This window comes from Lynx rufus, unplaced genomic scaffold (assembly GCF_022079265.1).
Source record: "Lynx rufus isolate CCGP_SWC_20201006 ecotype Redwood Valley unplaced genomic scaffold, mLynRuf1.p SCAF_4, whole genome shotgun sequence".
NCBI lineage: Eukaryota > Metazoa > Chordata > Mammalia > Carnivora > Felidae > Lynx > Lynx rufus.
The window spans coordinates 10,645,184-10,661,109 of record NW_025814856.1 but is presented as its reverse complement, the minus strand read 5'-3'; the positions used below and the strand labels follow the sequence as shown (position 1 = coordinate 10,661,109).

The following is a 15,926-nucleotide window of genomic DNA, read 5'->3' as shown; positions in this document are numbered from 1 at the left end:
GCCTGCTTCCCATTCTGTGTCTCCCTCTCTCTCTGCCCCACCCCCGTTCATGCTCTGTCTCTCTCTGTCCCAAAAATAAATAAACGTTGAAAAAAAAAATTAAAAAAAAAAATAAAAATAAAATCGTAAAAAAAAAAAAAAAAAGAAAAAAAAAAGAAAAAAAATCTAAAGAATAATATTTTGCGATTCCTGAAATCTGCATGAAAATCTAATTTTATTATCCATAACATTTTATTGGGACAAAGCCACACCCATTTGCTTATATATTAACTACAGCTACTTTTTATGCTATAATGGCAGAGTTCCAAAGATTGGCAATGGCCCACAAAGCATAGATATTGACTATTGTCAACTCTGGAGCTACAGAAAAGATGCGGGCAGTCTTCATGCGGGAGATCTGAGTTCTAAACTGTGTAAATGTGTGATCTTGAGTCATTCACCATCTCTAGGCCCTAACTATAAATTCCAGAATCTAACTTCACAGGCAAGTTCTCATTTGAAAATGGGCATGGATTCAGGCCATAACAAATTGAACACCTCCAGTTTTTCCAAAGCTGATTTGGTTTATAAATTTGTCCTTGCCTTTAAGAAAACACTCTATAGCTTATTATTAGTTTTTATTTTTAAGCAATCTCTACACCCAACATGGGGCTTGAACCCACAACACCGAGATCAGGAGTCACATGCTCCACCGACTGAGCCAGCCAGGCACCCTATTCTTTTTTTCTTAAATGTTTATTTATTTATTTCGAGATCGAGCGAGCATGAGCAGGGGAGGGGAAGAGAGAGAGGGAGAGAGACAAAATTCCAAGCAGGCCTCCAGGTTGTCAGCACAGAGCCCAAAGTGGGGCTTGATCCCACAGTGAGATCATGACCTGAGTGAAAATCTAGAGTCGGACGCTTAACCGACTGAGTTACCCATGTGCCCCAGTGCCCCTACTCTTTTAATCTGGAAAAATACTGGCAGGTATGAAGAGCAAATGGTAAATGTATAGGATCTTCACTATAATACTATTATGATGAAAACTAGAAATGAATTAAATGTTAATAGGAGAATGGCTAAATAAATTATGATCAATCCATACCAGATCAGCCATCAGATAGGTATATCATCTTGGAATTATCTCCTAATTAGGTAGATCTCAGAGTATTCATGTGGAATGGCTTCTAAGATGTATTAAATGAGAAAAAGCACATTACAAATTAACAAATACGGAATGATCTCTTTTATTTTATAACAACACAACTATTTCTACATGTCGATACATATTGATGCATAAAAAGGTCTAGATGGTGTATAAAGTTGTGGAATCACTATGTTGTACACCTGAAACTAATATAACATTGTATGTCAACTATGTGGAAAAAAAAAAGCCAAACAAACAAAAAAACAAGGGGCAACTGGCTGGCTCAGTTGGTAGAGCATGTGACTCTTGATCTTGAGGTTGTGAGTTCAAGCCCCCTACATTGAGAGGTAGAGCTTACTTTAAAAAAATACATAAAATGTTTCACACATACAAAAAGACCAAAAAAACCCCCTCTAGAACAGTGCTGTCCAACAGAAATATGTTGCAAGTTACATGTGTAATTTTGTTTTCTCGTAACCACATTAAAAAAGGTAATAGAGAGGCACCTGGGCGGCTCAGTCAGTTAAGCATCCAACTCCTGGTTTCAGCTCAGGTCATGATCTCATGAGTGGTGAATTCAACTCCAACATCGGGCTCTGTGCTGGCAGCGAGAAGCCTGCTTGGGATTCTCTGTCTCCCCCCTCTCTGCCCCTCCCCTGCTCACTCTCTTTCTGTTTCTCTCAAAAATAAATAAATATTTAAAAAAAGTAAAAAGATGGGGTGCATGGGTGGCACAGTCAGTTGGGCATCCAACTTTGGCTCAGGTCATGACCTCGTGGTTCGTGAGTTTGAGCCCTGCGTCGGGCTCTGTGCTGACAGCTCAGAGCCTGGAGCCTGCTTCAGATTCTGTGTCTCCTTCTCTCTGTGCCCCTCCCCCACTCACACTCTGTCTCTCTCTCTCTCTCAAAAATAAAGATTAAAAAAAAATAAATAAAAATAAAAAGAAACTGGTAAAATTAAATTTAATAATATATTTTATTTATCCCAACATATAAAGTATTATTTCAACAGGTAATCAAATACAAAAAATTAAAAAAATATATTTTACGTGTTTTTTTCACATTAAATCTTCTTTTTTTTTTTTTTTTAAATTTTTTTTTTCAACGTTTATTTATTTTTGGGACAGAGAGAGACAGAGCATGAACGGGGGAGGGGCAGAGAGAGAGGGAGACACAGAATCAGAAACAGGCTCCAGGCTCTGAGCCATCAGCCCAGAGCCCGACGCGGGGCTCGAACTCACGGACCGTGAGATCGTGACCTGGCTGAAGTCGGACGCTTAACCGACTGCGCCACCCAGGCGCCCCAAATCTTTTTTTTTTTTAATGTTTATTTATTTTTGAGACAGAGAGAGACAGAGCATGAATGGGGGAGGGTCAGAGAGAGGGAGACACAGAATCCGAAACAGGCTCCAGGCTCTGAGCTGTCAGCACAGAGCCCGACGCGGGGCTCGAACTCACGGACCGCGAGATCGTGACCTGAGCCGAAGTCGGCCGCTCAACTGACTGAGCCACCCAGGTGCCCCACATTAAATCTTAAAAAAAAAAATTTTTTTTAATGTTTTTGAGATAGAGACAGAGCATGAGCGGGGGAGGGGCAGAGAGTGAGGGAGACATAGAATCTGAAGCAGGCTCCAGGCTCTGAGCTGTCAGCACAGAGCCCGACGCCGGGCTCGAACTCACGGGCCATGAGATCACGACCTGAGCTGAAGTCGAACGCTCAACCCACTGAGCCACCCAGGCGCCCCTCACATTAAATCTTTGAAATGCAATGTGTATTTTACACTTACAATGCATCTCAATTTGGGCCAGCTACATTTCAAGCTCTCAATAGACTTGTGTGGTCCTATCAGACAGCACAGGTCTAATACACCTCGAAGAGATTAACAGTGGTTATGCTGGTGAGGGAGGGGAAGAGATAAGAGGGATACTTAATTTTTCCTCTATATTCTTTTGTATTTTTCAGGTAAAATGGTTAAATGTGTTATTTTACTTAAAGCTAGTAATACAGGGGCACCGGGGTGGCTCAGTTGGTTAAGCGCCTGACTTCTGCTCAAGTCATGTTCTCATGCTTCCCGGGTTCCAGCCTTGCATCATGCTCTGTGCTGACAGCTCAGAGCCAGGAACCTGCTTCGGATTCTGTGTCTCCCCCTCTCTCTGACCCTCCCCTGTTCATGCTCGGTCTCTCTGTCAAAAATAGATGAACGTTAAAAAAAAGTTTTTTTTATGAATATATATTTAAAGCCATGCAGAATTATAGTATGTACTTCATGGCTCATTCCTTAATATTTTTATTAATCTCTTCTGGTTTTTAATGCTGCAAACACAGGAATAACAAGAGAAAAAAATAAGAACTTATTCAAAATGTGAACTATTAAAAACAAAATTTGTTATTAACCTAACTGGAAAAATATTTTCTGAGTTTAAGATCCCTGTGAGGAGTTAGGCTCTGCACTATGGAAGACAAAAAGAATAGGACATTGTTGTTTTAAAAGCTTTTGGAATTGCCTTTGTAGTTTGTATATTCTGTCTAAAATGACGTGTGATTGTAGAGTAAAACAAAAAATTTTATGTGACTGGCAGCTCCAAATTACTTCCAAAAACATCATCAGAAACAAAAATAGATAGTGCAAGAAGACAACTATGGGAAGGGCAGCTTAAAATGGATATATTCTAGTCTTCTTTAAAAAAAAAAAAAGTTGTTATTCCATATTCACATAGCCCTGCACACCTTCTTATTCTTTTTGCCTTTCTGATTCTCTTCCACAAATTGTTGAGCGGGCAAAATAAGGAGCCAGAAGTTATTCACAAACTTCGATATTCTGTAATACATAATTAGAAGGAAGCTAACTAATAAATCAGTTGCAGTCACTTCCTTTATTTCTTGCACTTAATTATTCGTTATCTTATGCTTTGCTAAAATAACGGATGCAATTAAGTCCTTACTTTGCCCGGGACCCAACAGTGATTTATGATTGACCTTGAAGAGTGAGCAAACACTACGACGGAGACAAAACTACTTGCTATTCTGTATTAATATATTCTGAAAGAAGGGGCTGTCGGGGAATTTTTAGACTTTTTTACAAAACGGCATTTGCAATTTCTAAAAGAGGGGGAATAAAAACGCTAAAAGAGTGACGCTAAGGGCAAAAGGGAAAGGTTTTGCTTTCCCGTTTGAAAAATTTCACAGGATCATCATTTTATTTATTTCTTAATTAATTTTTTTCAGTAAGCTCTCCGCCCAACGTGGGGCTCGAACTCACGACCCCGAGACCGAGAGTCCCACCCTCCACCGACTGTGCCGGCAAGGCATCCCCAGAATCCTCTTTATAGCGCAAGCGACCTAACCCTTATCCCCCCACCCCACCCCCTGCCTCGGCCCTGTGGAGCGGACTTGCTCTGCGAGTATCCAGGCCCGGCTGGGGAGGAGGGGGGCGGCTGGAGGGACAGCGCTCCCGGCCCCTCGGACGCCAGCAGCGGCGGGCGGGGACACACGCAGCCGCGGCCCCGCGCACCGTCACCTCCGCCCTCCCCCTCCGACCGGCGCCCGCACCCCCGCCGCGGCTCGCGGACCGAAGGGTCCCAACCTCGCTCAACACACTGCCCCCTTCCCACCCGGGGAAGGGGGCCCTACTCGGCCTCTGCCACGAGTCTCTAGGGTCTTTCCACACCTTCCTCCCTCTCGCCGAGGGTCGCATCAGCAGACCTTTCTTAAATTTTGTTCGTCTCTCTCTGCCTTCAGATCTTCTCAGACCCAGCCTTCAGCCTGAGGGGTCTCCCCTCGGTCCTCTCCCTCGGTCTGCCGAATCCCTGCACCCTCCCCCACCGAGGGGTTCCCCCCCTACCCCGGGCGCCCCCCCACCTCCACTCACCTCGCGCCCGCCAGCTCTCCCGAGCTGGCTGGCGCCGGGCGCGGTCGCGGGACGCGCACGCCGGGCGGCGGCGGGGGGCCGCGCGCGCAGCGTACGCGGTGACGTCAGTGCGCTGGCGGCGGCGGCGGCGGCGGCGGCGGCAGGGCTGTTTGTTCTGCTCTCCCGCAGCCGAGGAGCCGAAGCGGTGGCTGCGGCGGCAGCGGCTGCCGGCAGTGCCCGCAGGCGAGCGGGGCCTGTGAGCGCGGCGGAGCGGCGGGCGCGGCGGGCGGGCCCCGGCGCCGCGCAGGCAGCCCGAAGAAGAGGGGGCGGCGGCAGCGGGCGGCCGGCGGGGGCGGCGTGCGGCCTAGCGTCTCAGGTGAGGACCGGTGCCCTTCTGGGCGGCGGGCGGCGCGGGGCGGCCGGCGGGGACCCGCGGCGCGGCCCGCGTAACCTGCATTGCGTAATGGGGCCGGTGCGCCAGCACCTACGCCATCGGCGCGGCGCGGGGGCGGGGAGGCCGGGGCGACGCGGGCTCGGGCCTGCGGGCCTCCCGCGTCCGCGCGCCGTGCCGCTTGCGCCCGGCCGGGGCCGCCTGCGCCGTTGGCGTCGGAGTGGCCGGGTCGCTCGCGGGTGCTCGGTCGTTGGCGCCGCCGCCCCCCGGCTTGGGCCGGCCGGCGGGGCGGGGGCGCGGGTGGGGGGCGCGGGCGCCGCGGCGGGGCGGGTGGCCGGGGGCGGGCGGGGGGCGGGCCGAGGCGCCCGGCACTTCCTGCCGCCGCCATTTTGTCAAGTGAGGAGGAGGAGGAGGAGGAGGAGGAAGCGGCCGCCGCGGGCTCCGCGGCGCGCCCGGCCCCGGTAAGTACGGGCCCGGCGTGGTGGCCACGGGCGCCGTTGTCCCCATCCGCGGTCCCCCGGGGCTGGCTCGGCCGCTGCCCGGGCGCTCACGTGGGCCGGGCTCAGCGCGCGCTCCCCTGTCGCCTGGGTCCTCCTGCCCGAGCTGGGGCAGCGCGCCCCCGCCCCCATTTCCTCGCCTTCCCGGCGGTCCCCGGAGCTCTGCGGAGAATGGGTCTGGTCCCCAGGGGGAGGGAGGAGGCTGCCGCGGCACGCCTGCCGGGAGACACCCCCGGGGGTGGGAGCGGTGCTGTGTGGGGCGAGCCTGACCCCCTTTACCTACCCACTCCCAGCCTGGCAGCCGTGCGCTGGGCGCTTTGTTTTGCTCGGTCGATGCTCGCTGGCGTCCTTGCCACGGCCTCTTCTGTTCGATGTGTTGTATGGGGTGGTGGTTTGGGGTGGGGATGTGGGGGAGTTGTGATTCAGCGAAATAAAATGACACAGCCCCCCCCCCCAAAAAAAAAAAAGAAAAAGAAAAACGGAAACAGCACAACTTCACTCGGCTGCCCCCAAGGCCCGGCCTTGGATGAAAATGGGAAATCCCAGTTTGGTATAGTGGACAGTGTAAATACTTGCATTCAGGCCCGTGGATGAGTCATGTGCTTTTGCTAAGTGGCTGACCTCCCATTTACTCAGGACCACAGCATTGTTTTTTGAAATATTATTTTTATTTTTCACTCCGTGTTTTCTGCAACCTGGTGAGGTGTGTGGTCTTGGTCTTTGGGTTCAATTTGGTGTGTGTTTTGGATGCAAGAAGTGACCTCTTGGAGTCTGTGCTTTCTGAGAATTGAAGTGTCTTTGCTTCCCTTTGGGAGGGCTCTACCTGTCCGTGTTTACAAAAACCAAGTCTCTGTGCCTGTAAGTCAGTGGCTCTTTGGTGGTGTAATAATGGTTGGGAGATTTTTATGAATGGGGCTGTCAAGTTCCCTAAGTTGTTAGTCCTTAGAGTTTGTAGTCTGTTAGTGGGAAAGCTATACTCGACAGGATTTATGAATGTTTTCAGTTCTAAGTGGGTTTTGGGTGGTGGTACAGTCTGTTTTATGATCTCGCCAGTAACTTAATAAAGCATTCCTCCTCTCAGTTTAATTTGGGTGGGGATTATCTTTCCTTCAAGGTATTACAGATAACCAAGCTCTTCTCCCCCAAAACTTCAACCTGAGGAAGATAAACCTCTGAGATGGTTCCCATTGACTAAGTCCAGAAGGAAAAGCGTGATCTGAAACAAAATGCATTGCTTCTCTGTTATCCACCATACCCCTTTCCTTGGTAGGAAACATAGTATCCAAGAGGTCAAGCTGTGGAGAAAAGCACTTAAGTTCATGTTAGTTGGTTTTAACTGGAAGGAGATGATCCCACCTCTGTGTATCTAGCTAGAATTCAGCACAGCCAATTTGCTGAAGAGGAGGAGCTCTGCCTACAGATGAACGTTCGAACTTGAAAGGGGCTACATATTAAGGACAGGTTGGCTGTTCTAGGGTGCTAGTATGGCTAGCTTCTCTAGCTTGGATGGGGATAAGGAGAAAAGAAAAACTGTTGAAGAATTGCAAGAGAATTGCAAGAGAATTGGCGGCTGCTTTGTAAAATTGCCACTGAATTATTGAATTGTTCAAAGGAATTTAGACTTTGTTTCCAAAAGTTACTCTTTTGAGCCAGTTGTGATCTTTGTACTAAATTGCACTTTTGTTTTTGAAGGTTGGGGGGGATGCAATATTTTTCTGTTACACAATTCAGGTTATTGAATGACTTGAGATTTACAGACCTAGAAGATTGGAGTCCTTGTTCTTAATTTAAAGTAAAAACCGTTTGGTACATCAATGATTTGTAGACTCTGGGCTGTTAAATCCTTTGACAACCCGCTGTCATGTGTCAATTGTAAAGTGTTTCAATTTCCGATTTTGAATGAACTTACAAAGTAGATGTTTGTCTTTATGTTCCTGGCAAATGTATAAGAAGGAAAGAAAAGCTTGACATTGGAAAGTGCTACTAATATTTCATAGATCTTTGTGAGTTTTGCTGGTTCGCAAAGACTGCGCGTTTGCAAGGTGAGAATTGTGGGGATTCTTTGCAGATGCTGACAGTTCGTTTTTAATTCATTAGACATGAGTTTGTAAAAATAAAATTTTAAGTTATTTTAATTTTTTACTGGAATGTGAGTTCCATGCGGGCAGGGTTTTGTTTGCTTGGTTTTACCTATTTTAAGTCCCTATTGTATTCTCAGCGCCTAGAAGAGGACCTAAAATATTCTTAGAGTGAACAAACTGGAAAGATAAGTGAGCAAGAATTTGGCATGTCCATGGGCTCCTCAGTAGCTCACTCAATTAAGTGTCTGACTTCGGCTCAGGTCATGATCTCACGGTTTGTGGGTTCGAGCCCTCCGTCAGGCTCTGTGATGACATCTCAGGGCCTGGAGCCTGCTTGGGATTCTGTGTCTTCCTCTCTCTGCCCCTCCCCTGCTTGCACTCTGTCTCTCTCACTCTGTCTCTCTCAAAAATAAACTTTTTTTAAAAAATTAAAAAAAAAAAAAGAATTTGGCATGTCCTTAATACCAAATGCAAGGAATTCCTCTTAATATTGTTAGGAGGGGATATAGTTGGTCAGTAGTGATTTGCAAGGAATGTGAATTTTAACTATGATGTTAAGGTCCAGAAATTGCAGTAAACTTATGGTCCAAGCAGTGTGGCATGCAGTTGCTTCTGTGCACTGTCTACTGTACATTTCCCACTTAGTTTGAAATGTGGTGAGTGGGTTTGGGCTGTGGTTCAGCATTGGCCTGGGAAAAGTATTTTTAAGAGGGAGATGAAGTGGGTAATAAACATGTATGGGTAGCATTTCTTAATGTGAATCTCATGTTTTTAATAAAAACTTGATTTGTGCGCGTGTTGTTAAACATTGAGTCTTTTTTTGTTGTTTTTGTTTTGTTTTTGTAATATTCGGGTTTCATGTGTATATAATTGCCCAGTCAGTTTCAAGTGATTAGTTCCTGAGCTCATACTATATTCACGGGGGAGACAAAAAGTGAGTTTTCTTTGGTAGGTTCATGTTTTGATGTATTCATTCCCCAACATTTTATTGAGTATAAATTGTATATAACTTGAGCATTACACTATTATTGTAAAATCCCACCAATCTCTTTCTTTTTTTTTAAGTTTATTTATTTATTTTGAAAGAGAGAGAACACTAACGGAAAAGGGGCAGAGAGAGAGAATCCCAGCAGGTTCTGTGCTGTCGGCACAGAGCCCAACGCAGAGCTGGAACTCACAAACTGTGAGATCATGACCTGAGCCAAAATCAAGAGTTGGATGCTTAACCTACTGAGCCACCCAGGTGCCCCTTTAAAGAAAGAACCGCTTTGTTGAGATACAATTCACACACGTTACAGTTCCCTGGTTTAAAGTGCACATTTCAATAGTTCCTAGTATATTCAGAGTTGTGCACCGATCACCACAACCAATGTTAGAACGTTTGCATCTGTCTCAAAAGAAACCTCTATACATTAGCAGTCACTCTCCATCCATCCCTCCCCCCCCCCCCCCCGCAACACATGGCAACCACTAATCTATTTTCTGTTTCTGTGAATTTGTGTATCCTGGATATTTCAAAAATCATACAATATGTAGCCTTTCATGTCTGACCTCTGAGTATAATGTTTTCGTGCTTTGTGCTACAGCACGAATCACTGTTTCATTTATTTTATTACTGAATGATATTCCATTATGTGAATACATGCCACGTTTCGTTTATCCATTCAGTAGTTGGTGGATATTTGGGTTGTTTCCAGTTTGGCTGTTGTGAATGCTGCTGCTGTGAACATTCACGCACAAGATTCTGTGCGGACGTGTGTATTTTCTCTGGGGTAGCTACTTAACGAGTGTAATTGCTGGTCATGGTAACTGTTTGAGGGCGTGCAATGACTTTTTAACTGCCTTGATTTTCTAGTGCTTTCACAAGAGGTTAAAAGAAAAGCTTAATGGGTTATGGGTGTACCCATTACAAAAAAAATGAGGGAATGGAAGTGCAAGGATGTCTGCGTGTTGCATGTAGCACAGCCTGCCTAGTTTGATCCCAACTTAGTTTTTAAAAATTGTACATTCTTAGAGAACAGTTTAAAATGCTGGTAAGGCACAGAAAACCATTTGGAAGATGAACCCCAAACTTGTGTTGAAGAGGGTAACTGTTAAAACCCTTAAAATTTCTTTTTCAGCCTAAATAGGCTACAACTTCTCAAACTGCATGCGCACATCCAGCTTAAATCATGGGGTATATTCTCTTCTAAAGAAATAGATGAAGTCCATTGTCACAGTTAGGGCAAACAGCCATCTGTCCAATTCTTGACTGAACCCTGAAAGGGAATAGTAGTGATTGGTTTATGTCATTTGAAAATGAGATTGTGAGATTTGTTTTTTCTTTAAGCAAAAACAAAGTAGTTCGTGGTCATTTGAAATAATTTGAAAAATAACAATGTTAACGTTAGATGTCAAAAACTGTCCTTTACCCTCATTTTTATTTCAATTCTTCGTGTTAGTAACAAAATTGATTATACTCTTAAGTTTTCTTTTTTTTTTTAATTTTTTTTTCAACGTTTATTTATTTTTGGGACAGAGAGAGACAGAGCATGAACGGGGGAGGGACAGAGAGAGAGGGAGACACAGAATCGGAAACAGGCTCCAGGCTCCGAGCCATCAGCCCAGAGCCTGACGCGGGGCTCGAACTCACGGACCGCGAGATCGTGACCTGGCTGAAGTTGGACGCTTAACCGACTGCGCCACCCAGGCACCCCTACTCTTAAGTTTTCAAAAAATATTACGTTGTGAACATTTCCAGAATGCTCTATTTAAATAGTTGCCTAAATTTTATCATATGAATGTACCATAGTTCTATTTTTAGACCTTGTCTTCAGGTTTCCTCCTTTTTCATGTCTAGAGAGGGAATCACTGGATCAGAGGGTGTGCATTCTTTCAAACTTGATACAAATCCGTTTTCCAGAAAAGTTCCATGAATGTCCCATTTCTCCAATCACAGCTTGACACAGGGTCTTGTTTATTTATTTTATTTTTTAAGTTTATTTTTGAAAGAGAGAAAGAGCAGGGAAGGGGCAGAGAGAGAGGGAGACAATCCCAAGCAGACTCCACACTGTCAGCACGGAGCCTGATGTGGGGCTCGAACTCACAGAATTATGAGATCATAACCTGGGCTGAAATCAAGAGTTGGACGTTTAACCAACTGTGCCACCCAGGTGCCCCAACAGAGTCTTGTTTATAAGGCTGAGTTTTGGTTTTTTGTTTTTTAACGTCCCCCCTCCCCCTCAAAAAGCAATTGGGTAAAAACAGAGTGTCCTCTTTGGTGTGTTCTGAAGGCATCTGAGAAGCAGATGTGTCTTGACATCTTGCTCTTTGACCTTTCTACTCTCTCCTGTTAGACTTGGACTTTGTTTCCTGAAATCAAGCCTCAGAATTCCTAATCCTGTGATAGGAGCCTAGTGTTATCTGAATACTCTGGGGAAAGGTGACTGGAAAGGGCTTAAGCAGCCTGTTGGCATCCAGTCCTGTCTCATTTTTGCTGGCCCACTCCAAAGACTGATACCACAAGCGTGTCACAGACCCCAGTTTGAATCCTGGCCCTGCTGCCAGGATTTCAACCTGTCTCAGCCTCCTGCAAATTTCACCTGCCCATTTTTCAGTTTAGAGTAAAATGAGGCTGTGCCCTCTCGGGGTAGCTACTACACACTTGCTGTCATTGCCCAGGGGGAAGAACAGAAGTGCGGAGAGGCAGCCAGGTCTGAGAGTAGAATGCCTGAGGGCCGCGAAGGTGTAGCTGCCGGCACTTCGGGATATTGTGTCGCCAGGTGCCTTCTAGAAGTGCCCCCTCTCCCCCCAGCCTTGTTGTGTCTTCCGAATTGAACTGTGAGTGGAGATCATTTGGAGAAGGTGATTTCAAGTGAGGGTTGGATTTTTTGTTTGGGTTGGTTTTTTTTTTTTTTTTGTTTTTGTTTTTTTTTTAAGTGAGGGTTTGTTTTTATCTGCTACTGAGATTAAAAGTGGTGGTAATGGGATTAGGGGAAGTTCAGCTCTGAGGGCATTCACTCTGTGGTGTTGGCTGCAGCGTTTGGGGAAATGATCCAGCCGGGAAAGGTAGTGTGTGTTCTTGGGCCTAAAATGTAACTTTTCTATTTCATTAAAAATGGGTTGTGTGAGTAAAGGCAGTGGCCAGGGTGCCAGAAGTCGCTGGTGGACTAAAATTTTTCTAGAGCATAAGCACAGCATCTCTCCCTACCTTCTTTGCCCCCTTTGGCCCTAATTTGAATTATGTTGACATCTGAGCTTGAAAAAAGGATTCTGGTCTCCAGGAAGGTTTGTGTCACAAGTTGGGATCTCCCTGGAAGAGAGGCAGGCAGCTGGATGGACCAGGCAAGTGGAGTTCTGGATGGAAAGCTACAGTCCTGCTACTTTGGGCCTTGTTGACCACAAGAACTAGTTGATGTCCGTCACCCTTCCTGGGGACCATCAGGATCCAGTATCACATGGGGTGTTTTTTGTTTGTGTTAAACCCACCTGGAGAATATCTTTCAGAGATAAGCCAAATCTGAGCATTTGACTGCAAATTAAGGGTAGTTGGATGAATATGTCATTTCTCTCTCTTTTTAAATTTTATTTCTTTTGAGAAAGAGAACACAAGCGGGGGAGGGGCAGAGAGCGAGAGAGAGAGAGAAGAGAGAGAGAATCCCAAGCAGGCTCCTCACTGTGAGTGCAGAGCCCCCGATGTGGGGCTCAATGTCAGGAACTGTGAGATCATGACCTGAGCCGAAACCCAAGTAGATGCTTAATTGACTGAGCTACCCGGGCGCCCTTCCCCCCATTTTTTCCTTTTGAACTGTGACATAATTACGAAGACTTTTTATAGTTCATTCTAGGTGTAGGCCATTCTGTGATCTTTTTCTTGGAGAAGTATTGGCCTGTTTTGCATAATATAGGAAGTTCCAGGTCTTTGGGCTATGGAGAGCAGACTTGGTTGGAGCTGTGTCACTGGAGAGGAATAACTGTGGAGTCCACTGTCAGAGTTCAGTCCCAGCCCTGACCCCTTCTGGTCTTGACCTCAGGCAAGTTACCTAATGGTTCTAGACCTCAGTTTCCTTACTGGTAAAGTGGGGTCTGTATACCTGAGCATTGGCAGGTAGACAGAAGGTGGGGGGTGGTTAACATCTGTATTGTATTTAGATTGAGTGGGGTCTGAAGGGAGTGCTTGCTTTGTTCTGCCTGAAGGGCTTTGAGAAAAGCTGTCCAGGCTCTACTTTGCATGTGGTCACCTTCCTTGTCTTGGTGTCCACTTAAGGCTGAAACTCCTTGTTTGTTCCTTGTTGCTGTCAGGTCAAGAGGCACTGGCACACTGTGGAAAAAGTACCAGGGGAGAGGTGTTGGGCTTGGTATTATGCAATTTCCAGAAACAGGAATTAGTAATTCCCACATCCTCATGTGCGACTAATGTCCCCACTTGTCCTACCCCAGGCAATAACACATAACACACCTGTGGGCAAATTGGCCTTTGAGACTGTTTTTATTTTGTGTTCAAAGGGTGGGGGTGAGATAAATTTGGGGATTTTACATCTGAAACATTTTCATTGTTTTTTGAGGAAACATATTTGGTGGGAGCAGATTGTTACTGTGAGGGGTGAAACCGGAGAACTGAAGAACTGCAAGGAGGATGGAACCTGCCAGTGGTGCGGGGATGGGGGGGACGCGGGCGCACGCACGTGCATGCACAAGAACTGGGTGCAGGGGCACGCTGTACTCACATTGGACTAGTCATGTATCCTCTCAAGACTCAATTTTTCATATGTAAAATGGGATAACAGGTTTGGGCTCCAGAGAACTTTGACCAGAATCTAGATTTTAAGAGAAAGTCACTTGTTTTATATCTGTCTTTTTCAAACTGTGGGTAATGATGTGAACTGAAAAGGTTGCAATCATTGTTTAAGGGGGAAAAAAAAGAAATGTTGGAAAGTGTCTCACACATTCAAGAGGATTTTATAAAACCTTTTCTTTGATTTTATGTATTGTGATGTACATGATAAAATGTGTATGTTACTGTGGGTCATGTCAGAACAGTGTGAAATAATATTTTAGATAATATCCAATTGTAACTGTGGGTACCTTGATGGTATTTTTTTTTTTTTAACCTTTTTGCAGTTTGTTTCTTCATCACTTGTCCAAGGGTGACTACTGTATATGCTTTCCAGTAGCAGGTGAATTGCATTGATCTTTAGTTTCTTTTCTTCCTTGTACCACTGTTTGCTAAACGCTCTGTAGGGGGTAGAGCGGCTCTGAGAGTTGAGGAAGCATGTAGTGCTGAAGGTTGTCAGCAGACTGCAATCGGCAAAACAAGAAGCGTATAGTGTTTTGTGTGTGTTGTTAAAATTCAACTGAGTAAATTTTAAAGATCTTAGTTGGCTTTATTCATTGATTCATTAATTGGGTGACATCTCATCCAGTAAATAGAAAGGCGCTCCAAAGAGCTGTATAAAATGAAAGGTTTTTATAAGTAGAAGGGGGTGGGATGAAGTTAGAAATGCAAAGAAACAGGTTGTTTTAGGCAGGGTCACCTTCCTTTAGGGGCTGGGGTCTGTTGGGCAGATGACCTCACTAGTGCTGGCCAGGTAATTCCAGATCGGTTAAAAATTCCACCTCTCGCAGAAGTTGAAACCATGATTAGGTATTAAGTCTCAGTTTGGTGACTGTGGGGCTTAGCACAAGTGACTCCGTTTAGGGCCTTTTGTCTCTTTAAGTGTGTAAGGCAAGCTACCTGTCCTTTATTCTCTGATACGTCCTCCCAATTTTTAAATTAAGAGGCTTCTCTCTCTCTCTGTTTTTTAAGGAAATAGTTGTATTGGTTAGGTCTTTCTGGTATAAGTAACAAACATAAAACTACTTAAAAGGGAAGTCTGTTGGGTGATGTGAACATAAGTCTGGAGTGGGTAGGGCTCAGGCACAGTCGAATCTAGGGGCTCAAACAGGGACATCAGAGCTTGTTATCTATTTCTAGTATAGTGACCTCAAGGTCAAGATTGAATCTTCTCTTGGAATGCTGTCTGATGGCAGAAGACTCTGCCTTGGATCATTTCCTGTCATTGACCATGTGCAGAATGGGAATGCCCAACAACCTTGCCTCACACGTAGCACCTGTAGCCCATCTCTGCCCTCCATTTGCTCACCCGAAACAGTAGCTCCAGCAGCATCTTGCTCATCATTATGAGGTATGCTAGATGGAATACTTTGGTTGAGCAAGACGTCTATCTTTTACACTAGAAGTAGTGTGCTCCCTAACTGCAAACAAGAAATTTTGGATGGCTGAGAGGGAAGTTAATTTTCCATACGAAGTCATAAACTAGAATCCAAGAGTGAGTTATCAGGAAAAGGGTAAAGTGAAGATGGTATTAGGGATTACGTATTCTAAATCCTTTGTTAGAGGGTAAAATGAAAGCTAGGATTTATCTTACCAGGTCCTGGGTGCAGAGGGGCTGCTGTGGGGCTGAGAGAGGAGTCAAGCCAAGTCTCAAAGTCTCTTTTGGGTGGGTGAGATGATGTGGGTTCCCAGTGGTGATTGGAGCCAGTTTGGCAGAAAAATAGTCCTCAGGAAGCACAGGGGTGAGCTGGGCTTATACCCTCGAGGAAGCACAGGGCAAGACTTGGAAAAGAGACCAGGTAGATAAATTTCAGTAAGTGCTTCCATGAATGAAATTGTAATGGAGAACATTTCAGTAGACTGGGTTCATCTTTCATCCATGCCTGTGAAAGCTACAGTTGTAATTTTGCCATTTGCTAAGCTGTTTCTGTACTTAAGTTCGTTCTTGTAAAGTCTGCTGCTTGACATTCCTCTAGCATTACAAAAAGCCTGCTCAGATTTCCATAATCAAAAACAAGTGTTAAGCATTGTTAGGGTCATCGTTTTCCTACAGTTCTTACTGTTGGATTTATGCAGTCCTTTAAGGAGCTCAGAAATAATTGAGGATCCAGTGGCCAAGGATGAGACCAGCCCTGCCTCTCACTAGAACTTCAATTCTTAGCTTGAGGGAA

At 45.5% G+C, this 15,926-nt stretch overlaps 1 protein-coding gene across 1 annotated transcript in view; it reads left to right on the top strand.

Annotated features, from left to right (window-relative positions):
- The first annotated feature begins 5,764 nt into the window (after positions 1 to 5,764).
- Positions 5,765 to 15,926, top strand: part of BRD4 (bromodomain containing 4) — an 87,808-nt gene continuing 77,646 nt past the window's right edge. The window contains 1 exon segment of the mRNA XM_047096772.1: positions 5,765 to 5,826. The gene's annotated coding sequence lies outside the window, so the exon portion shown is untranslated.